The 24083-nt window shown below is 39.3% G+C and overlaps 1 protein-coding gene across 1 annotated transcript in view; it reads right to left on the bottom strand.

Annotated features, from left to right (window-relative positions):
- The window catches only part of CERS6 (ceramide synthase 6), a 332575-nt gene that overhangs the window by 307704 nt on the left and 788 nt on the right, over window positions 1-24083 (bottom strand). The gene's annotated exons all lie outside the window — the stretch shown is intronic.

Below are 24083 nucleotides of genomic sequence, written 5' to 3'. Positions count from 1 at the left end.
GTAATCAGTTCAAAATCAGCCAACCAGAAAGTATACAGATCTCCCACTGTTTACACCAAGCACAGTTTTCTAAGTGGTCTTCCTAAACAAAACATTAGCTATGTAATCTGCAATGAATTATTCAACTCCATAAAGCTCATTTCTACATCCATAACAGTAGCATCTACTTCACAGAGCTTGTATGAGTATTACATTAGAAATTTATGAGTTCTGAGCTCAAAGAATACTGCCTGGAATATATGCATGTCTTCACTTAAATACCAGCTCCATCTACTAATCCTGAGAGTATCATAGACCCCGTATTTATAACACTATGGCCACTATAGCTGACATATGATCCTCAGCACATTTTTAAAATCTATTACTATTGTCCTTTACTCCTGTTTTCAAACAGACTTCTTATATTGTCCATATTGTCATATGTTTATAAATCAGATCTAAACCCCATCTATTGAGCAATGGAAACTCTCAGATTAAATCACAAAAAAAAACTTTAATCAGAGATGGATAGTTTGTTAACAGCTACCCAATTATCTGATACTTTTATTTTCACTTCAATTTCAAGTTTGGTTTTTACAAAGACAGATCAGACAATTCAGTCAAATGGACCCAGTTTTCAGCCCAGAGCACTTCCTGAGATTCAGGGAAAAGAAAAGGCTTACATAGTGCTGGTAAACTGAAAAGCTGGCATCAGCCCCTTATGACTAAATTGAGCAAAAGTAGTGTGTGTCCAGTTGTAAAAAATGAAAAGCATAAACTCTTCTCTGGGTACATCTTTCCAGATATATGCCTGACTGCAAGTCTTTGAAGTTGACACAGCTGAAAACAGATTTTTTTGGTATGAACTATGCATGACAGCACACAGAAGTAAAACCAATCAGAATATGACTTGTTAAACAAGATAAAGTTAAAGGTACAAATAGTACAAATAGTACTGTGCATTTTCTGCAAAACCACATCCCTGAAGGACTGAGGATTACTTTAGGGATGGATAGAGAAGTGAAGTCCACTGAGCTAATGGCTTCAGCAACTGTACAGACTTTCTCATTCGTCTTTGGTGGCTTTTTTGTTCCATTGAATTCCAAGTCTATCTATTTAATCCACTGTGACTAATTATTTAAATCCAATGAGCAAAGGGAAAACTGACATTAATTTTAAATCATTTCAATTAAGTCAACATAAACCTAACAAAAGTCTCTAAATCCAAACATAAAACCTTGTTTGATTTTCTCCCTGAAACAGTGATCCAAGTTTAAGCACCGTAATTTATTTCAACACTTTTACACACCGACTCAGAGTTCTACAAGTTGTGTGTATTTATTAGGTTTCTAACAACAGAATCTTTTTTTTTTTTTGGCTTTTTGGGTCACACCCAGCAATGCTCAGGGGTTACTCCTGGCTCTGCACTCAGGAATTACTCCTGGCGGTACTTGGGAGACAATCTGCGATGCTGGGGATCAAACCCGGATTGGCCTTGTGCAAGGCCAATGTCCTACCTGCTGTACTATCACTCTGGCCCCTACAACAGAATTTTTGAGTATCTTTGAAGAAAAGTTTTTAATAAATCCTCTAAGCTTATACCAAAAAAAATCAGCCTCTAAGCTTAATTTTTTCTAAAAAAAAAAAAAAACAATTTCTAAACCAAGAGGACTTCAAAATCAAATGTAATCATGATGGTACTATTTTAAGTTCATCAAGACCCAGGGAAATCAGACATCTATACTTGCAGACGAATGGGTTATTAGTCCAAGAAATAAATCCATGTTTAGAAGAAACAAAGGGTGTTTCAGTTTGGCCATTATCAACATTATTCCTAATTAACATATAACAGATAAAGCATTTATTTCTCAACACTAGAGTCAAAAGTAAAATTGGTTTGTAGGATTTTGAAGCAGCAATGATAGTTGGAGAGCTACTTGACATTCTATAAGCCAGTTTCAGACTCAGAGCAACTGACAGCAGGTCAAGAACTATCCACAACTATCTATTACTTAGATCAAAGTATACAACCAGAAACCCTCATTGGCTACTGTTGATCTTACCTGACCCAGAAATCACAGAATTCTCAGCACAGATTAAAAAAAATATGTGCTTCATTGTCAAAGTTTGCTCCCTATTTGTCCTGATTTCTAACTACTAGTTTCTAGTTTTCCAGGAATGGATCCAACTGCCAGCTCCTCCTAGAATGGGACCAGTTTGGTGCTCTGCTTCTACTGAAATGATGCTTCTCTTCCTACATCACGCATTTTTACTAAATACAAATGGTGAGCCTGGCCTTCTAATCACTTCTGTTTTGTCCATGATACATATGTTGTCATATTCTTCCAAGTCTGTGTTGTAAAATCAACAAGATACCTAGCACTTTTCTGCAGGTATCTCTGTCCCAACCTTATTTGCCTTATTCTAGGGTTCCCACAAGTTCCTTTTGATTCTCACATACACACACACACACATACACATGCACACAGTTGTGTGCATATACATATATATATACATATGTATATATATATATATACATATATATATATCACTGTATATCACTGTCATCCCACTGGTCATCGATTTGCTCGAGCAGGCACCAGTAACATCTCCATTATGAGACTTGTTGGTACTGTTTTTGGCATATCGAATACGCCATGGGTAGCTTGCCAGGCTCTGCTGTGTGGGCAAGATACTCTCAGTAGCTTGCCAGGCTCTCTGAGAGGGGCGGTGGAATTGAACCTGGGTCGACTGCGTGCAAGGCAAACACCCTACCCACTGTGCTATCACTCCAGCCCACCATATACATATATATATATACATATATATATATATATATACACACACACTTTTAGGAATGACATTCCTAGTCCTAGCTTCACATCCCAAATTATTGCTCTTGCCTCAGTATCACACTGTTGAATCTAACTCTGGAAAACCTCAGAGTGCAAAAATCTTGAAAGTGCTCCTCCTGATCTTCAAGTTCGTGTAATCTTTATCCTCAGCTTGACTAATATCTCAGACATCAATTCACAGGCATATCTTTGGATATATACCCTAGCAAATGTAACATTTAAAAGGTAAACAAAAAATACAGAAGCAGAAATGAAAATGTTTTCCTATTCCAGTGCTGTCACTTAGCTTATACCAGTTGGAAATCTTGGGTAGGTCATTCACCTTAGAGATTTGTTTCCTGGTCTATAAAATTAAAGAGTTTTTTAATCCCAAATTTCTCTCCCAGCTATGAAAATTCTACTATTATATTCTGTAAAACGAACTTCAAAATGAATCCCCAGTCATGTTTTGAGGTTTAATATATTAGCCACTATTATGCATTCATGTCATTTCTTGCCTCTATTAGTATGAACAATTAGAACTCAACTGTATACTTGAAGGCAAAGACACGGGGAAAGAATAAATTGTGCTTCAACTGGCATGTCTGAATGATCAATTCAATGCTCTTTGTTGACCAAAGCAGTGGTTTTCAACGTGACCAGCAGTTAATGACAACTGCAGTACACCAATGTTTTCAACTTTTTTACACTTGCAGACCAGCACCTGTCATGGCCTGGCAGCTGAAAACCACTAGATAAAAAGCACTCAGAACGATTCATCTACTCAGCTTCTCTCACAAGTCTAAAGAAGCAGAGCCCATTGACTGAGAACCTATTATAAGCCAGGGATTTAGTAAAGCACTTTATTGCATTAACTCCAGTCTTTAGTATCTGAAAGGTTAATACAACCTTTATCTCAAGATCAGAGAGATTCTTTCATTTTTTTCAGTCACAGTCTGAATCAGTGGTGGTGGCAGAACTAAATGCAGGAGTTGTGCTTTGGGCTGGCCCACTGATGCAGATCTGAGTGGGCATTAAATGTCTCTGCCTGGGATGGAGGTGAGCACAACACACCAGGTACCTGTCACATCAAGATCATGCAGTAAAACTTTGTAGGACATTTAAAAGTTTTTATTTCTTTTTTCTTTTTGGGTCACACCCAGTGATGCACAGGAGCTAATCCTGGCTCTGCACTCAGGAATTACTACTGGCGGTGCTCAGGGGACCATATGGGATGCTGGGGATCAAACCCGAGTCGGTCACTTGCAAGGCAAACGCCCTACCCACTGTACTATCGCTCCAGCCCCAAAAGTTTTTATTTTGTACCTATCTAAAATAAATTGACTCAAAAAATGTGTACCCACCTCTCAAATGTGTCATATATGAGAAAAGAAAATCTGTAAGAAACAAGTTACATTTTAGCATATTTTTTATAAATTCTTCAAAATTAGACTAGAAAAAAAATGTTACAAGTCTGTTATTTTGAATAAGCAAACATGGAAAAGAAAAAAATTAAAATAAGTGAGAAACATAGACAGCAGTTATTTTTAACTGTTATAAGAACCTGTCCTCTAAAAACTTCTTAACTAGTAATAGCAAATGGAAATATCTTAAATAAACAATTATTAAAATATTCTAAATAAAATGTAAAGTTATTACATGAAAGCAGTAACATTTCAAATCAAAGAGGAAAATATAAATTATCTAATAACTCATGACACACTAGTTAAGTGGCATAATAATTTAATCTGGAGTTTCATTTTTGACACCAAAATTAATATAAGACAGATAAAAAATAAAACAGTAAAGAAAACATCACTGGAGAGAGATTGTAGAGGGTAAGACGCTTGCTTGCATGCAAACAAACCCAGTTCCATCTGGCACCACAAAGGGTCTCCTGAGTACTGCAAGGAGTGATCCCTGAGTACAGAGTCTGGAGTAAGCACTGAGCACTGTAGGGCGTTGCCCCCAAACCAAAAGTCCCATAAAATATTGGAAGAGTTTTCATACATAAAGAAAATAAAAGTTGTTTTATCACGAAGCCCTCTTGAAATTCCAATAAAATGACTACAAAGAATGAACAAAGCAAACTTCCAAAAGAACAAAAGGCGGCAACAGGTATGTAACCCCCAATTTTGACCATGAAAAAATAATAACTAGTTTAGGCAAGTGGAGACTGCTAAAGTGCAATTGCCTATGATGGTGAAAATCAGGTATCTCTGCCTCCTGAGTGTAAAAGAATCCTGAAAAAGTGTGCACTCTGCTTCAGTAGCTCCGGGGGAAACCTGTGGCAAGGTTTGCAGTACGTCCTGGGAAAACTTGGGACATCACCATGGTGACATCACCACATACCAGTTGGAATCTGCTGGTACAGGAACTACACTTTAGCTGTCAGACTAATGGCAGAAACATTCATGACCTGCAGGCACACATGATACCTCTGGATTTCAGGGTTCTTTAAGGACTGGACCAAAGTCTAAATAAGAATCAGGTAGAAATCCAATGTGGTCTGAAAGTCCAGTGATTGCTCTGGGCAGCCCGGCAGAAAGGGGGTGGTTCACTCCAGGAGAAAGCAGATAGATGATCTGATTTGGGGGACATTGAGTACACTGACCAAAATAGGAAAATAAGTGAAACATGAAACCAAACAGATCTCAGTTCCTTTTTAGTGCTCAGTTCTCAGAATGTGGGTAGGTGAGAGGAGCGCAGATCTCCAAGTGAAACTGACCGCCCTCAAGGGAGGTATCCCCCTCTCTCTTAAAGGGGAAACCTGGCTCTGCACTCAGGAATTACTCCTGGCGGTGCTCAGGGGACCATATGGGATTCTGGGAATCGAACCCAGGTCGGCCGCATGCAAGGCAAACGCCCTACCCGCTGTGCTATCGCTCCAGCCCCTAATGTCAGAAAATTTTTAAACAGGAAAATATTCACAATATAAATAATTAAAAGAGTGTTTTTTTACTTTTGCATACAGTGTTTATAAATCAACTTTCCGCCAAAGACAAAACATCCACAAAAAATTTAAAACAAGTAACTCTAAATACATGAAAATTGCACTCAAATTCAGTTAGAAACAAATGCAAATTAAATGGTATCATTTTTCAGTCAATTGGCAAGCATTTGAAACTTCAGGCACACATCATGTTAGAGATTTTCCTTAGTGACAATACCCCTTGGAGAACTTGACAACCATCAAATTTCAAAATGATGGGCTACATTTTGAAGCCCACAACAGTATAGTGGGGAGAGTAATCTGCCTTGTAGTTGGCCAAGTTGTTTCAATCCCTAGTAACCCATTTAGTTCCCAAGCTCCAATCAAGAGTGATCACAGAGCCAGGAGTAAGCCCCGAGGACCGCTGTGTCCCAATGTGGTCCCAATACCAAAATAAATAATTACATAAATAAAATTATTTTAAAAATTCAAAATGACTCAGGAATATGACAAATTGTTAATCCTAAAGTCATTCACATGTAAACAAAGATAAATATGAGGGGTAGCCTGTGATTTTAAATAACCTAGAGATGCACACTGATTAGGCAATTAGTTAAATAAATTTTAATAAACACATGTACTTTGTTATTAGTTATTAAATATAATAAATACACATACTATATATACACGGGGGCTGGAGTGGTAGCATAACAGTTGGGCGTTCGCCTTTCATGCGGCCGACCCAAGTTCAATTCCTCCGCCCCTCTCGGAGAGCCCAGCAAGCTACCCAGAGTATCGTGCCCAAACGGCAGAGCCTGGCAAGGTACCGGGGCGCATTCGATATGCCAAAAACAGCAACAATAAGTCTCACAATAAGAGACATTACTGGTGCCCGCTCGAACAAATCGATGAGCAACGGGATGACAGTGACAGTGACAGTGACTATATATACATATCAAAAGTCTACACCACCATTTGAATGGAAAACAAAGTACAGAAGAACATGGATTTTGTATTAAATAAAATAACAATATGTTTGAATATACAACCAATATTGTTTCTGAAAACTAAGTTTTAGGCTTTCTTTAAATTTTATACTTAACTTGACAGTTTTTACACCACAAGAATGTATAGATTTTTTTCTTTATCATTTTTTTTTCCCAGTCAGTGGTGACAGCAATAAAGTGATAAAAAGCAGTCTTCTGAGAACAAGTTAATACAGTGGCTGAAAGATGAGATTTCATTTTTTTGTTTTGTTTTGTTTTGCTTTTGGTCCATGATTTGGTTTGTCAAAAATGACTCAACATCCTTTTCCCTTTTTTGTACTAGAGATACAGTAATAATTTAAAAAATACAATTTTATTGCATTTTTCTATCATTTTAACCCTGTGACTATTTAATAAACTTCCAAGTCATTGTCTCAGACTCATCTAGCTCAGAGGAATGGCAAATCTGTATTCTGAGAAGGTACTCCAATAGTCTGTTTTGGCGTTTTGAAGTCACCACACTGCAAGACCAAACATGATCCACAGAAGCATAAACACTACCATACCAACCCACCGGAACCAGTCATCTTGAGAGATGTTTGCCTGATACAAATGAGTCAAGTTAATTTATAAATCATGGTGCTTTACTTTGATTTTTTTAAAGACAATAAAGTTTATGGTTTCCCAGCTCAAATCCTGGACACAATTTCTATGAAATGCCAAAACAATATATATTTGTGTATTGTTCACCTATATATTTTTCATTAAATTATCACTTCTAGACTTTATTTATACACATATTCAATTTAGCCACTCAGACTAAACCTTGTAATTTTACCAAATCCATAAGCACAAGATTTGCTTTGGCTTGGTTTGCTTTGGGGCCCATACATGGTGGTGCTTGGAGGTTAAGATACAGCATGCTGCTTAGGGGACCATATGATGCCAGGGACTGGAATCCAGGCTCTGGCATGCAAACTATGCATTCCGGCCCATTGAGCTAACTCCCTAGTCCCATAAGCACAAGATTTTACTGCTTTGAACATTTCACAAAGAAAAAAAGATACATGACTACACACTGTAAAACTCATTCTCCAAGAGTTACATTTTAAAAACAATGCAAAATGCAAATCAAAACCACAGAAGTTTAGAATCTTTTACCAGTGAGAAAAGCTATTATCAAAAAGACCAGAAAAACAGTGCTGGTGAGAATGTGGAGAAAAAGGAACATTAGCACACTGGTGGAAGTAAACTGGCATGATGACTACAGAAAAACAGTAACAAGGTCAAGAAATTAAAAATAGAACTGCTATAAGATCCTGCAATAACATATATAAAGGAAAATTAAAATAGAATAAGGAGATCCAAGAATTCCAGCATTTACTGCAGCATTACTCACAATAGCCAAGACATGGAAACAGCCTAAAACCATCAAAAGAGGAGTGGATAAAGAATGATATGGCATAAATACACAAGATACACACTGAGTAGCTTTAAAGAAAATGACACCAATTACATTTTCACTGACCAACTAAACTGAATTCAGTGATTGTGTTTTTTTTTCTGTATGATACAAAATAAATTGCAGTATTACAATACACAATCCTTAAGTATTGGGGGGGGGGCGGCACCTGGTTTTGTTTCTTGAGCTATACCTGCCAGCAGTGCTCTGTTTACTTGTGGTTCTGACACTGATTGAATCATATGGGGTATCAGGAATCTAACCTGGATTGGTTGCAGACAAAGCAAACGTCTTACCCCCTGTACTATCTCTGCGTTCCCAGCCTTAAGAATTTGAACATGCATCTACTGCTAAGAATAAAAACAGACTAGATGACTTATTTCTTAAAAATGACTTGATTTTTATTGAGGTGATATTGGTTTATAACATACAGGTTTCAGGTGTACAGTGTTTTAATTCACCATGTGCGCTTACTCCATTACCATCACTTCCAAACATATTATTTTAGATTCCAACCACCACAATACAATTGACCATCTTTACCAGATCTGCTATGTGCAAGGCCAATGCTTTGCCCGCTGTACTATTTTTCCAGCCCCAGTTTTGTTTGTTCTTTTGGTTTTACTTTCCGCATAGGAGTAAAATAATTAGGTCTTTGTCTTTCTTTATCAGACTTATTTTATTTAACATATTACCCTTATCATGTCACAAATGGCAAGGTTTCATCTTTTTTATAGCCAAGTAGCATTTAATTGGCGAGGAAAAAAGTTCACAATATTATTTTCTAGCTTTAAGTATTTTTAAAACATTTCATGAGTCAAAAAGAGGTTGAATATGTCATTCTACAAGTTAAGAACACAGCTTCTTCTCTAATCAGAAAAGACAATAAGATAACATAATAAGAAGGCAGAATAAAGTGAGTAGTTAAAGTTGCACTCAGGAATAGTCCAGATCCAAATTTTATATCTGCCTTTGCGTTCTTTATTCTTAGTAACATTGAATCTTTATGACTTGTTACTTGATGACCCGTTGAATACAAATTCTTCTACCCTCAGAATAGTATAATCATAAGCCTAACTTTTCAGAGAACAAATTATTAGGAAAACTCAGGCAAGGATGATTTTCTCATTCATCATTTTTACACAAATTAATAATATTTGATATGCCCATAACATTAATTTATTGTAAAGAATATGACACTTTCCCTTTCTCTGAGTAAGCCTACGGCAGCGCATCGACAGGGGTATCAATAATGAGATAAATATTAATTAAGAACTGTTATAGTCAATGTCAGAATTATAAATTTGCTCTTTGTATTTTATTATTATTTCCAACTGTCAAATTAAAAAGGGAGTGTCAATTACCTTTTCACCCAGAAAATATTACTACATTCCTTCTGAAACTGGGCTCTAATGTTGTTCTTTGGTAAGCCAAGATGTTAAAACAATAGCTTTCCCTATACAATTGAAACTGTTTGTCAAAATTACCAAATTTGCCTCAGGTAAAGTCAATGTCAGTTGGAGAAACCATGTACTGGATTCTTTGCATGTGGAGGTGAAGTTCAATCCCTGTCACCACAGGATCCCTCGAGCACTGCCAGCCTTGTCCCCTGAAAAAAGCCTGGAGTGTGACCCCCAAACAAATCAAAAGAAAGTTTAGCATTATTTCTAATAAATTTACAGGGAAACAGCACACGATATATAAAATAACCAAAGACTGTTAAATGGGTTAAAATGAAATAAGAGCTTCAGAACAGGACTCAAAAGTTTAACATTCACATTCTCAACAATCTTGCATCATGTCTTTCTCTGCCTCTGTCTCTGTCTCTCTCTCACTCTCTTTTTCTCAACATATGTGAGTCTATGTAGATAAAAGCATTAAAATTTCAAGAATATATAAAACGCTTCCCTTGCAATCCAAAAATTAGATAATTGCTTTTTGATAAACTTGACAGGTTTTTTTTTTTTGGTCAGAAACATGGTTACCATCCATTCATAAGAAAAAATGTTTTTGTGTTCCCAATCTAAAAATGAACCTACCAACTCACATCAAAAAGGAGCACTTCAATTTCTGATAGTGGAGAAACGCTGTGCATCAATAATTAACTTTTAAAACTTGTTTAGTACGTTTAAGGTTCTTAGACTAGAAAAAATAATGCCTCAGACCATGAATTTATTTATGAAAAGAGAAATAATATGGTTTCATATTATTCGTGACAGGATTTTTTAAATAGTCTAGTTAGCAATATGTGAGGGGTTAGTTCTCAATACCTATCCTAGGTGCATCTGGTCAACTGGGAAATATGAGGAATGATAAAATAGCAGGTAACCAAGAGAGCAGGAGAGTCCACTATTCCAGACGCCCCTGCATGTGGAAAAAAATCTTTGCCAGAGGGAGTGTAAATAGAGGATGTGAATGTGCCAAGCAAAAAGTGTCCAGCTGTTCAAGGAAGTGATAAGCAGTGATGAGTCTTGAATTGGTGATTAGCTGCCCTCTGCTCATCAGAAAGTGGTTGACTCTGCGCCAAAATGACTGGACACGGGGACTAAAACATAGGAGCTGACACTGGTGGGACTGTGTCAGCTTACATATCTGCAGCTCAAGCTACAGTGAGGGAAGCGATGCCAAGGCAACGGGAATTTTCTAGTACTTCACTCATTCAACTCTATGATACAGTTCACCGCGATGTTTATTTTGAGAGCCCAGTTCTTTCAAATAAACCACAGGTACCTAACACAGCAAAGGGAAGCGTTTCACATTGTAGATGCAACAAAGCCATGAACACAAAATACGCACACAGAAAACCACTTGACTGCCCGAACACGCCTTAGATATAACTGCTAGTTAACAACCACCACCTGTCTTGTCTATTTTGGGTCTGTCCCCAATCCCTTTACAATTCTGCAAGCAGCCATTTATGTGTGGTTTCTTAACAGGAGTGAGGCAGAAGGAGGAAAATGAAACTATATACAGGTCTCAGTAATTCAGGATAAAGGTGCCCACCCCAGCCCACTGTTCTGGCCCTGAATATCTGCACTTAATTGGCGATCTCTTTAATCATCTTATTTTTTAAAGGGCCTAACACTCTGGTGAAGGGTGTGGGCTTGAAACGTTGTATGCATGAAATTCTATGATTAACAGCATCCGAAATCTCAAGGTCACAATAAAAATTGGAGGCGGGGAAGAGAGGCTTGAAAACTGGTATAAAGGCTACACCTCGATCACTAGGGAAGCTGCTTCATACAACCACCCTCACCCTCATTCACTTTCAGGGAGAGGCAGAGAGGCTAGCAGCCTTTTTTTAAAAAAAATTTTTATTGAGATAACAAGAATGTAAATAGTCAGGTTTTAGGGGTACAATGTTATTTTACCAAGCTCACCACCAAAGTGCCAATAACAAATAACAACCTTCCACCACATTCTACTGGAGCCTCTCAGCTCCCCACCCCGTTTGTCCCCCCACCCAGCCACATATATACACACGCCTCTGCCACCACCCTCAAACATTTTTCTATACTCAAGAGTCTGAGGGTTCACCCCTCACTTTGTTTTACATACCACGTGACTAAGATCACTCAGCATGTGTCTTTCTCCTCATTTTTTTTCTTCTTTTGGGTCACACCTGGTGATGCACAGGGGTTACTCCTGGCTTTTTGCTCAGGAATTACTCCTGGTGGTGCTCAGGGGACCATATGGGATGCTGGGAATCAAACCCAGGTCGGCTGCACACAAGGCAAACGCCCTACCCACTGTGCTATCACTCCAGCCTCATCTCCTTGATTTATTTAAGTAGCATGACCACTCCCTCCAGTTTCACTCACAGAATGACATGATTTCGTTTTTTTCCAATAGCTGAGTAGCAATTCTGTATATATTTACCACAACTTCTTTATCCAGAGAGCATCCATATTTATAGTGCAAAAATCACTCCTGGCAAGGCACAAGTCCAACAAACGTTTAACAGGGTGAGCAATCAGGTGGGGTGACCGACTGCTCCGTTTTCCCTGGACTGAGGTGTTTTCTGGACAGTCCCAGATAAACGGGAGCAGTTGACCACTCTACCTTGGCACTGCAGGGCTTCCATGAGCGGCCAAGTTCTGCGAGCACCTGTGTGGGTGGCAAAGGGAAGTCACTTCATTCTACAGGCTTCAGAGTCCCAAATCAGACAGAGAGAGGCGGAGACTGTGAACTATGGCAGCTTTTTTCAGGGTGGTCTTCTGCTCATCTGTCACCTACAACAGCATCCATCCAGTGTCTTCCCAGAAGGTGAGGGTGGAGACTGGGAGGAGGATCAGACTTTAGTGGGAAAGGACTTTTTTCATTCTACCAGTTCTATGATTAGAACAGGCTTCATGAACTACTAATGAAAAGCAGACAAACTTTAGTGAATGTCATTATATTTTAAACTCTTCTACTGATAATATACTTCTTACTGCATGCATGTGGGCCAAATGCTCCCTCACCTTACCCCAAACTGGTTTTCCCCCTGTTTCATACATATCATGTATTCTGACTCTCTATCTGAAAAAAGTCACATACTTTGAATGAACAAGATTTAAATTTCCTTTTTAAGTAGCTGTGTTAAACTATTACTGATTTTTTTTTTTTTTTTTTTTTTGCTTTTTGGGTCACACCCAGCGATGCTCAGGGATTACTCCTGGCTTTGCACTCAGGAATTACTCCTGGCAGTGCTTGGGGGACCATATGGGATGCCGGGGATCGAGCCCGGGTCGGCCGCATGCAAGGCAAACGCCCTACCCGCTGTGCTATCGCTCCGGCCCCTCTATTATTGATTTTTAAAAGAGGCAGTTTGGGGTAAAATATCTTTCCACTACATAGTGGTTCCATTGTTGCCTTATTTTCACATATAAAAGACAACTACCATAAAATGTCATATTTGATCATCCTATGCACCATCGATGCCTAAAAATATTAACAGACTTGTTCAATCATTCACCCAACAAGCTACTTTGAACACATTTAAGAGCTGGGAGAAGTGCATACAGTTGAAAGCAGACGCAATCCTTTCTGAACTAATCTGGTCAGGCTAGGTTAGCCATATCAAAGAAGTCCATATTTTTTGGTGTGATTTATTTTCCATTAAGAAAAAAAAAAAGGTATGTCTAGCTAATTCTGAATGTTTGGATCATTATAAATATGATTCCAATGACACTAAACAGAATTTATTTTTCCTTACATTAAGGAGGTGGTTGCTCCCAAGCTATGCTCAGGGGGCACAAGAAACACCCAGTAGTGCTGAGAACACTTACTCCTGGCTGTGCTCAAGGAACCATATACAATGCTGGGTATTGAACCAGGGTAGGCTGCATGGAAGATTAGCACAGTAACCTCCCTATGCTATCTCTTAAACCCTAAAAAAAATTAATCATCAAAATAAGACAAGGTTTAACATTTTGAAAAAAATCAATTAAAGTTTTTCTTTTTTAGAAGGCTTTTATCAGAAAAAAATTCTGTGCTATCTCAGTATGACTATAAATCTCAGCAAATAATAGAAAAGAATGAGTTAGGTAAGGTTCAGTCTTCACTAAGCTGCTAGGGTTATTTTCTGCTGGCTAGAACAGAATCAGAAGAGTCAGAATTTTCCTGCAAAGAGAGACCATGGAAAGGTGGATTATCAAGAGAGCAGAAATGTGGATAATCAAGAAAATTAAGCAAATGATCACACAGACAGCCCCAACAAGGAAAAAGCAAGAATAAGGACTATTCCACATTTGTGATCTAAGTAACATTGACAACATTCTTCAAGAAATGCAATGGGAAGATCTCATTTCTAACTATCAGGGCTCTAGGGCCACAGAGATAGGCTGCACACATGCTCGATACGCAGGAGGCCTGGCTTTCACCCCCAGCACTGCATCGTCCCCCAGGAGTGGCCCCTGAGCACCAAATGTGGTCCAAAATATGAACAACAACAAAAAATTAACTCAGGATTTTAACATACACACAGAAAAAGACTGTGTATGTGTTGCATCAACCTAAAAAGCAAGTAATCATACTCCTGCTGACCAGGCATTTCCCAAACTCAAGTTTTGAGTTTAGGCATTTCCCTGACCGTGTGTATTATATTTACTCTTCACAGCAGCCCTATGGGTTTTATATGAAAAAAGCCTGGAGAAATGAGATCATCCGCGCCTATATCTGTAGCAACGAAGCAGAAGGGCTCGGACTCTACCCAGGTCTTACATTAAAAATGGTGAATTTGATATGTGCTATTATCGGTGGTTAAACACCTAATCAATTTTCTCTTTAGACTGTATTCAATAAAAGCACCGTGGTCCAGACAGTGGAAAGAGGTAAGCTAGAATGTGTCAATTAGCCACAGAAAGGAGGCAGCCTGGGAAAACCGTCCGCTGGATGGAAGACCACCTTCCAGAGGCCTCCCCCTGGGAATAGCCTCCTGAGAGAATTTCAGACTCTGAATGTAAAAGTGCCCCCTCATCTTTTTAAAATCCCACCATTAAAAGTAACTCTGCGCCACCAAATGCAAGCTCATCTCTGGTCCGCTGTCCACATGACAATGAACAGTCGAGAAGAAAAGGCTCAGAGGCATTCTCCTCACTAAGCAAACTGAGTGCTAAAGAAATCGGGGCTTCCATGCCTGTCTAAAACTCTAAATATTTACTTTTCAACAGAACAAGTAAACCCTCCAGGATCACATATATAAACAGGTCCTACTGCCTCCACAAACTGATCTTCCCTGTCCTTCTTTCCCATTCCCACTCCCCCTCCCCCCCACACACCCGTTCCCAGCCGGACGCCCAACACACCAATATCACATGACAGAATATTACTTCTCAAGTAGATGCCAAATAATATGCGAGGCTATATGGTAGTAATTATTTTTATATAAAGTGTATTCTTTGTGGAATGAGTATGAGTTTGGGGCATACCTGGTGATCACAAAGCTTACTCCTGACTATTCTCAGGATGGCTCCTAGCAGTGCTCAGGGGACTGGATGTGGTACCAGCGAACAAGTACTCGCAAAATCCAGTTTTTACTGAGTTCACTCCAAACACTCCAGACTTCAGTCTTCCAGTATCACAAAGTAGATATATTTCCCATTTATAAGTGAGGGCAATCTTTACAACAACACATCTAATTTAAGGACAGTGTTTGAATTTAAACCTATTTCCCTTTTAATCCTGGTTAGGAATATACATTTTTTTTCTTTTGGGGGTTAGAGTGATAGTACAGCAGGTAGGGCATTTGCCTTGCACGAAGCCGACCCGGGTTCGATTCCTCTGTCTCTCTTGGAGAGCCTGGCAAGCTACTGAGACTATCTCACCCGCATGGCAGAGCCTGGCAAACTACCCATGGCATATTTGATATGCAAAAAAACAGTAACAAGTCTCACAATGGTGACCTTACTGGTGAATGATCAAGCAAATCAATAAACAACAGGATGACAGTGATACAGTGATTGCTTTTTGGGTCACACCCAGCAATGCACAGGGCTTACTCCTGGCTCATGCACTCAGGAATTACTCCTGATGGTGCTCGGGGGACCATATAGGATGCTGGTAATTGAACCTGGGTCAGCTGCATGCAAGGCAAACGCCCTACTGGCTGTGTTATCACTATAGCCCATACATTTCTAATTAATTGCAATAACTGTAAAAAAAAAAGGTGACATAACTGAAATGCATTGTCACCCTTGAATCTACCATGCGTACAAAGATATACCAACACACAAAGCCCTTATATTCTCTTAATCTCCATAGTGCCTAAGTGACTGATTACTTGGTTCTCAATTTTCCTTCATTCAAGCTATTGTGTCCAAAACAGCCCCTCTGCTTAAAGCAAGTCACTTTACTCTACTTTGAAATGGTGATCTATTAAGACAAGATCTATAGTGACACTTAGACTAGTTGGCAGCTTTTACTGTGATACTTGCCAAACTGTGTCCCTGAATAAAATTTTAAATGTTTTTTTCTAGCCCATTCCCCACTCTCAATACTGTAGGTCTTCCCTGTTCTCAAGACTCCTCTTTAACAATAAGAAGGAAGAAGGGAAGGAGAAAGAGAGAGGGAGGGCAAAATGAGGGAGGAGAAATGAGAAAAATCAAGAGACAGGATGAAGGGAGGGAAAAGAGAAAGGGAAGGAAAGAAAGGGAATCCAAATCACAGTTTGAGGTCAGCGACAATAGCTTTGTAACCTGAAAACCAGGATGATAAGATGTGACATTTATGTAGACACTGGCAAGTGACAAATACTATTCCTGGGTCACTGTGTGAAAAAAGACTATCTAGTAAAGGAATGCGTGCTTCTGGCCATGACAACCATCTGTGCGACTCCAACCCCACCAGTTCCGATGCCAATCTCTGCAACCCTGTTCTGAGTTAGTAAAAGCAAAAACAGGGCTAGGAAGCAGGAGTGGTCCAAGAGAAGTCCATCTTAATAAAGGCTAATATTGAGGAAAAGAGAAACAAAACAAAAATGCACCAAACAGAAACAAACAAACAAAAAAACTTACCCCAAATATTCTCATCTATGAACTAGAGAGCTGTGCTATTTCAGTGTCCCACTCCAAAGGACAAACTCTAAAACCTCCTTTTCATTCAAATGCACCTGCAATGGTTGCAGTTATGGTACAGTACAAATCATTTAAATAAAACCATGCTCCAATTTTCAAGTATATTAAGCACTTGCTTTCAAAATGCATGTAAAACTATATTGGCCTATAAGGATGAGGGCCAGAGATGATCTCTCGCCCAAAATTCAACTCTTCTAGCATCTATATGTGACCTAGTCTATGGGCCTTACCAGAATTGTATCCTATTATCCTGTTTATCTTAAAGAAATTCTGAGCTCACTAGGATGCTTTTCCTTTAATCCCTGGGAGCCTCTGAAACTAGGTGACATGTTTTTCTAGAGAGGCTCTGCTCTCCTGTTTTACATATGACAATTTACCTCCATCAAACTACCATCTTAAAAACTGGACTGAGATGTTTTATTGACAAGTATTTCCAAATAACAAAAGGCTCAGAGTACTTAAATGGTTTTGAGACTAGGTCTTCCTTCCATGCTTTGGAGGGTGAGGGTGGGGAATGGGGGAGGGGGTGGGGAATGGGGGTGGTGACAGGGCATTCTCCTGAATCCCAAGGGACTTACTCATTTTACATATTTTAAAACAAGCAAACAGCGCTTGATAGAACTGACATCAGAGGACTGTGACATTTGTTCCTAACTAGGAAACTAGAAAACCCAGAAAATGAAACCAAGTTCTTTCTAGTGACTAATGTTGCTATGAACCTAAGTGTATAAACATCTCTTTAAGACCCTTCTTTCAATACTCTTAAAGACACATACTAGAAGCAGCATAGCTGAATGTGGTTTTTCAATCTTTAATTTTTTTAGAAATTCTATAAAATTTTCCATGGCAGTGCATGATTTTACATCAACACCAACAGATAAAGATCTAAGTTCCCTGTATCCTCAACAGCAGATTTTTTTTTATTTTTCCTTTCATTCCCTGAACTTCATTAAATCCTTTTTTTTTTTTTTTTTGAGGAGGGAGGAGGTTTGTGGACACATTTGACAGTGCCAGGCATTATTCCTCATTCTGTGCTTACAGTCAATCCTGCTAGCACTCTGGGGATCAGATGTTTAGTCTGAGGATATACACAGGTTGACTACATGCAAGGTAAGGGCCTTACCCAATGCACTAATGTTTCAGTCCCCATTAATTTTTTTTTTTTTTTTTTTGCTTTTTGGGTCACACCCAGCGATGCTCAAGGGTTACTCCTGGCTTTGCACTCAGGAATTGCTCCTGGCAGTGCTTGGGGGACCATATGGGATGCCGGGGATCGAACCCGGGTCGGCCACGTGCAAGGCAAACACCCTACCCGCTGTGCTATCGCTCCGGCCCCTCCCCATTAAATTTTTTAATTTTTTTTTATTGAGTTGCAGTGAGATACAAAGTTCTTCATGATTTGGCTTCAGTGCTATAATGTTCCAACACCCATCCAGTGTACATTTCCCATCAGCAATGTTCCCAGTTTCCCTCCTACCCCAAACCTCTCTCTCTCTCCCTCCCTCTCTCCCTCTCTCTCTCCCTCCCTCTCTTCCCTTCCCTTCTGTCCCCCCCCCTCTGCTCCACCACCAGGAGTGATCCCAAAGGAATAAAATGAAAAAAAAATTTAAAGAACATTTTCACACTTTCCAACTAAAGTGTTCTTAGAAGACCTCTCTAAGTAGGAAAATATATGTGAATTCATCGAAAAAAGTAAAATAGAAATATTCATGTTTGAAATAACTTTATCACAAATATTTTATATGTATGAAACCAGCATCATTTTTTTCAAGTGCCAAAGCAAAAATTTCCTTGAACAGTAATAGATTGCATGTTGATAAGAAATTACAACTGGATATACACTTTTGGGGCACCAACTTGGCAATTTATATCCACAAGAAACAATTATCAAGTGAGGAAAGCCTGATGCAGATGCATTTCCTAGGGGTCCCACAATAGTTCAAAGCACTGGAATACAGGCTCAGCACCACAAGGTCACAGGTTCTATCCCAGGCACTACAGAGCCTTCTAAGTACCTGCCAGTGGAGTCGGGTGGCCCCACGCACTGCTGGGAGTGCCCTAGCACCACCCAGGGGAGGAAATAAAAAAAGAAATTCATAGTTTGCTGGTGGAAAAACTTCAGGCAAAACTCCCTGCTTCATTACAGTAGCCAAACCCTTCTGAAATACCTCACAAATTGGAATCCAAGAAAGAAAAAAATAAAATTAACCTAACCACAGAGGATTCAGATACTTTCACAGAAAAGTGATAACTGAAGTCAAGGTGTTCATTTCATTGGGACTTCATGATATTAAATCATCTGTGATCACTGAAAAGATCTCCATACCTTCCCCATCAGTCTGAGGCACTGTCCATTAAGAGTAACGTTATGCCTTTATCCATAAATCAACCTATTACAAATAGCTAAGCTATTGCACCCTGAAATGCAAACCTTTATTTTGCAAGAAAAGATAGCTGTACTTAGGCTCTGCAAAGAATACCATCCCTTTGATTTCAATTTCCCAACAAAACACCCATTGTAATTCAATTTTCCTATTCCAATCAGAAACTGGAGGAGGCTACCTATTTCTGTCTGAACCCAACTCTCTTACACCAGTCTCTGGCAAAGCAAGCAGCCATAGTTTTCATCTAAATTACACTATGATTAAACAAATAAAACAGATACAAGTATAGAGTTAAAAATTTTAGACTAATTGAGAAAAGCAGAGTTTGTATGCAAGTTGTTCTCAAAATTCCTGGCTTAGGCCATTGAGAGCAATGACAAAAAAAAAAAAAAAACACGAAAGAAATAGTACAACAAGTAGAGTGCTTGCCTTGCATGCAACCAAATTAGGTCTGATCCCCAGCACCACATATGGTGTATCAGACCTAGCCAGGAGTAATCTCTGAGCACCAAGTCAGGAAAAAGCTCTAAGTACAACCAGGTGTGGCTCCAAAACAAACGAACAAACAAATAAAACCCCATAAACTAGATGGCTTATAAACAAACAAATTAATTTCTCAAATGCTGGATTCTGAGTTCAGCACCAAGAAGCCAGCACATCTGAAACGTGATGAGGACACTCTTCCTGGCTCACAGCCAATGGTCTTCTTCAGTGAGTCTTCAGAAGGGTGAAAGGTCCCCAGGGGAGCTCTCTGGGGCCTTTTACAGTGAGCATTAATCACTAATCCTATTTGTGAAATCTCCAGCCTCATTATGTAAGCACCTTCTGAAAGTCTCACTTCCTAATAACATCATCTTGAGGATTAAGGATTGCAATTTAGGAGTTTCAAAGGGATACACACCTTCAATCTATGTACCAGTTAAAATATATCTAATGATATAATACCAACATAGTATTACAAACTAATGTCCTTTCAGTAAATGTATATACTACATATGTATATGATATCAAGTCTTTTCTTCACAAGCTAATTATAATATCCCTCAGTAATGAATCTCAACTGACATTCCCACTTCCTAGAAATCACTCATTCTAACTCCTCTGACCACCAGGAATACATTCTCACATTGTCCTTCCCGGCTCTCCAATCTCTCGCTCGCTCTCTCTCCTTCACTTTTCTGAGAGGGTGGTTCCTATTGATCCTAACAGTAAGTCTTCAGTATATGATCCAGCAAGATAGCTGTCATTTTCCTAAATGAAGATAATCTTCACACAGTCTAGGATCAGGGAGTCAGAGCTCTCAGTTTTTATCCAGCCACATAAGTGATACCAGGTCTTATTGAAGAACAAAAACCAGAAACTTCACTTATCTAGTTTCAACATTTCATGACAAAAAGAAATTACACAAAGGACCTACAGGAATCAAAGAATTGGGAGGGTGAAAGAAACTAATACAAGATTACAGATGGAACTGCTTCATGGCACTGTAGCACTGTCGTCCCGTTGCTCATGGATCGGCTCAAGCGGGCACCAGTAACGTCTCCACTGTGAGACTTGTTGTTACTTTTTTTGGCATATCAAATACGCCACGAGGAGCTTGCCAGGCTCTGCCGTGAGGACGGGATACTCTCGGCAGCTTGCCAGGCTCTTCCAGAGGGACGGAGGAATCAAACCCGGGTCGGCGGCATACAACAAGGCAAATGCCCTACCCGCTGTGCTATCGCTCCAGTCCAGCTTCATGCATTGATTAAGAATATATACGTATATATATGTATACGTATATATTTCAGGCAGAAATTATGTGATTGTCCCTAGTTGGGGCAAATCTGATTAGAACATGAACATTCTGAATCTCATTGCTACTTTATACATCTCTCCACTGAACACACAAGGCAGAAAATGCACTGACATTACTTTTTATAAAAAAATAGCGAGGATTTTTATTAACAAGTAGATGTTTAATAAAATTTAAATTCCATATTTTGAATAACATGGCATTATACATTTTTGAAAAAGTGAGCCTGGAAGAAGCATTTATTATTATAAAGTCAGAGAATGACCTACTGAATCCAAAAGGCACTATTTTAAGAAAATTCATGAACAATATGTTTTATTATTAAATAATATTTTATTTTTACCAAATCAACAGCAAAATGATTAACACTACAAATTTCATCCTAGAAAAAAAGGTTCTATTAAATATTTTAAATTTAAATTTTTTAAATAATTTTCAGATATTTTCCTCTGTCAATCAATTATTATCTTCCTGTCTCTAGGTAGAGATATAAATGTAATATAAAGGGTGTGCTAAAAGCCCTTTTGGAGGGAAGGCCCTGACACAGAGGCGGGATGGGGGGTTGGGGATGGTGGGAGGCATCATTGGTGGTGGAGAATGGGCACTGGTGGAGGGATGGGTACTCGATCATTGTATGACTGAAACGCAAGCATGAAAGTTTATAAGTATGTAACTGTAGCTCACGGTGATTCACTAACAAAAAATAGAAATAATAATTTTTTAAAAAGCCCTTTTGGTTATTTACGGACTTTGTCTGAAGTTTCTGGATTTATGCTACCAACCATGCTGGGCATCCATATGGTACTAACTCTTGGCATTGCTCTGACCACCAGTGGCCCCACTGTTCATACTCTAAGACTGCAGTGAAAACAAAAAGACAGGATTGCTCAAATGGTCAAAGACCAATTAAATTAATCCTTTCATATTTCTCTTTATAAGGAAATACACATTATGACTGAAAAGGCATTCAAATTCACAATTTCAGCCTCAATAGATCTCAATCAGCAGAAATCAAATTCATTGTGTAGATGTGTTCTCCATTCTGAAAAAAATTGAGAACCCCCACCTCCTAAAAAAAGGGCATAAAAGGAATAGAATCCAGAGGGAATTGTTCCTGCTGCAAAGCATTCATTAACAAAGGGATTCATAAGAAGCTTTTCAAAATTATGCTATATATTTCAGAACATCACAAAAGAAAAAGATTTATGCACAACATGTTAGCAGGGTACTGAAAGTGAAAGTTGGACCAATAATAATATTGGCTGGTTCAGCTGTATTGATTCACGCCCTTGACTAATGATGCTACTGAGATGAAGATCATAGGTTGGCTGCCAGAATGTGTCATTTGAGAAGAGGAGAAACAAGAGGAATTTTTCATTCTGTGTAACACCCTTAGATTTTCAAAGAATCAGGGTCTAATGCTGAATGACTAAAGAAGCTGTCACTACTATAGAAAGAAACAAGACACTTTTCCAAAAGTCAGAAGCATTCAGAGGTACCTGAGCTTGACTAGATTAATATTCTAAACATTAACTATTAACTTTCACTTTCTATATACAGCATTAAATCACTTCTACTTGGTTCAATAACTTGAAAGAAACTGACCAACTCTCTAGATATCAGTATGAAGACATTTACCATGTCTAATAGTTGTAAGGCTGACTGTGTACAATGCCATCAAGTCCTGAAACTGTATTAAGGAAGAAAAATTCTCAGGAATAAAAAAAATTAACTTTCAGTTTTCAACTATTCCATTAGTTGTTTTTTTATCTTAAGGCAGAGAATCTAATACAAACATGGTCTCCAATTGCCAATAAATAAAATTTTCCCCCAAGCTAAATGAGTAGCCTGGAATCAACACAGAAGATTATCAGGAAAATGCAGTTTTATGCAAACAGGTCATTGGCTGACATGCTTTTGTTTTCAAAACATAAGACTATGTGTCTCTTTCAAAGGCACTGGGAGGTAGATATGATCCCAACCAGAACTTACCAGCCCAAATTAATTAGTTGTCACTGACCAGCTGTGTAGGGAGCCCCTAGCATGTGTGAAGACAGAGCCGCCTGATGTTCCTAACAGGCTCTCTTTGGAAAGGTTGCAAGGGTAGCCATGAGTCCTCTTTTCTGTAAGTAAACATTTGCTCTAGAAGCAACTCTAAACCTGCAGACACACCCACTTTTTCACAGTGAGTCTCCGAGTGCCGGCTGGATAGGATCGATGACGTCTCTGTGCTAGATTCCAATCATTTTAAAATAGATCTTTAAATCTGTTCCTCTGGGCACGTCAGTCTCTGCGTGTGAACAGCTGACTTAGTTCTCAAGCAACAATATTGCCCATTGAAAAATACACCTTTCTTAAACAAGAGAGACTTTTTTTGTTCCCATGAAGCTTTGTCTGTTGCCATTTCCAGCAACAAACAACACAAAAGACAGATTCGGCCGTCCTTAAGAGAGGAATCAGACCAACAGAAAGGGCAGTCAACTGAGCAAGCGAAGTGGAAAGGTAAGGAGGAATGAGGTCTAGACTCTGGCACCTGAGACATTCCGCCTTTCTGATAGGGGGCGAGGGGGGTGGAGACGAGAGAGGTTCTCAGTTGAGAAAGATACCAACCAGTGTGCGCTGTTGCCCTGGTTTTGTTTTCAGCAGCCCTCAGACGGAATGCGTGGCAGGCTAATCGAGTTTAGTGACTAGAGAACTCAATGAGAGAAATACAAGTTCGTGCGTGTCACAATGGAACTACCCAACCCAATCCGAGCTTTCCAACACACTATTACGATTCTTTTCCCCAAAATTAAAGTGCGCCTTGGTAGCAAAAAGTTAGTTTATTCCTGGGGAGCATCTATGCACTGGATACCACTGTCTGCACAGCCTGCGCAGTCCGCCTCGCCTCCCGTCCAGAAACCGCTATTGGCCTGGGGCGCCGCGACCTCCTGCACGAACTGCCGCCACCGGGTTCCCAGGGCCTGACTGTTACTTTGTAATACCGATGCTAAACCCCGGAGCCGCGCGAGGCCACGGCGTCCCTGGCGACTTCTTCCCAAGCTCACTCCCCACCATCCGCGTGCCGCGCGGGGGTGCCGGGGTCGGAAGGGGGCGCAGGTCCTCCGCCGTCCCGGCCGCGCGTCCGTCCCGAACGTGGCTTGGCTGTCAGGTGGG

The sequence above is a fragment of the Sorex araneus genome, chromosome X (assembly GCF_027595985.1).
Source record: "Sorex araneus isolate mSorAra2 chromosome X, mSorAra2.pri, whole genome shotgun sequence".
NCBI classification, from domain to species: domain Eukaryota; kingdom Metazoa; phylum Chordata; class Mammalia; order Eulipotyphla; family Soricidae; genus Sorex; species Sorex araneus.
Note: the sequence above shows the minus strand (reverse complement) of the source record. Positions and strands in the feature narration are given on the sequence as shown.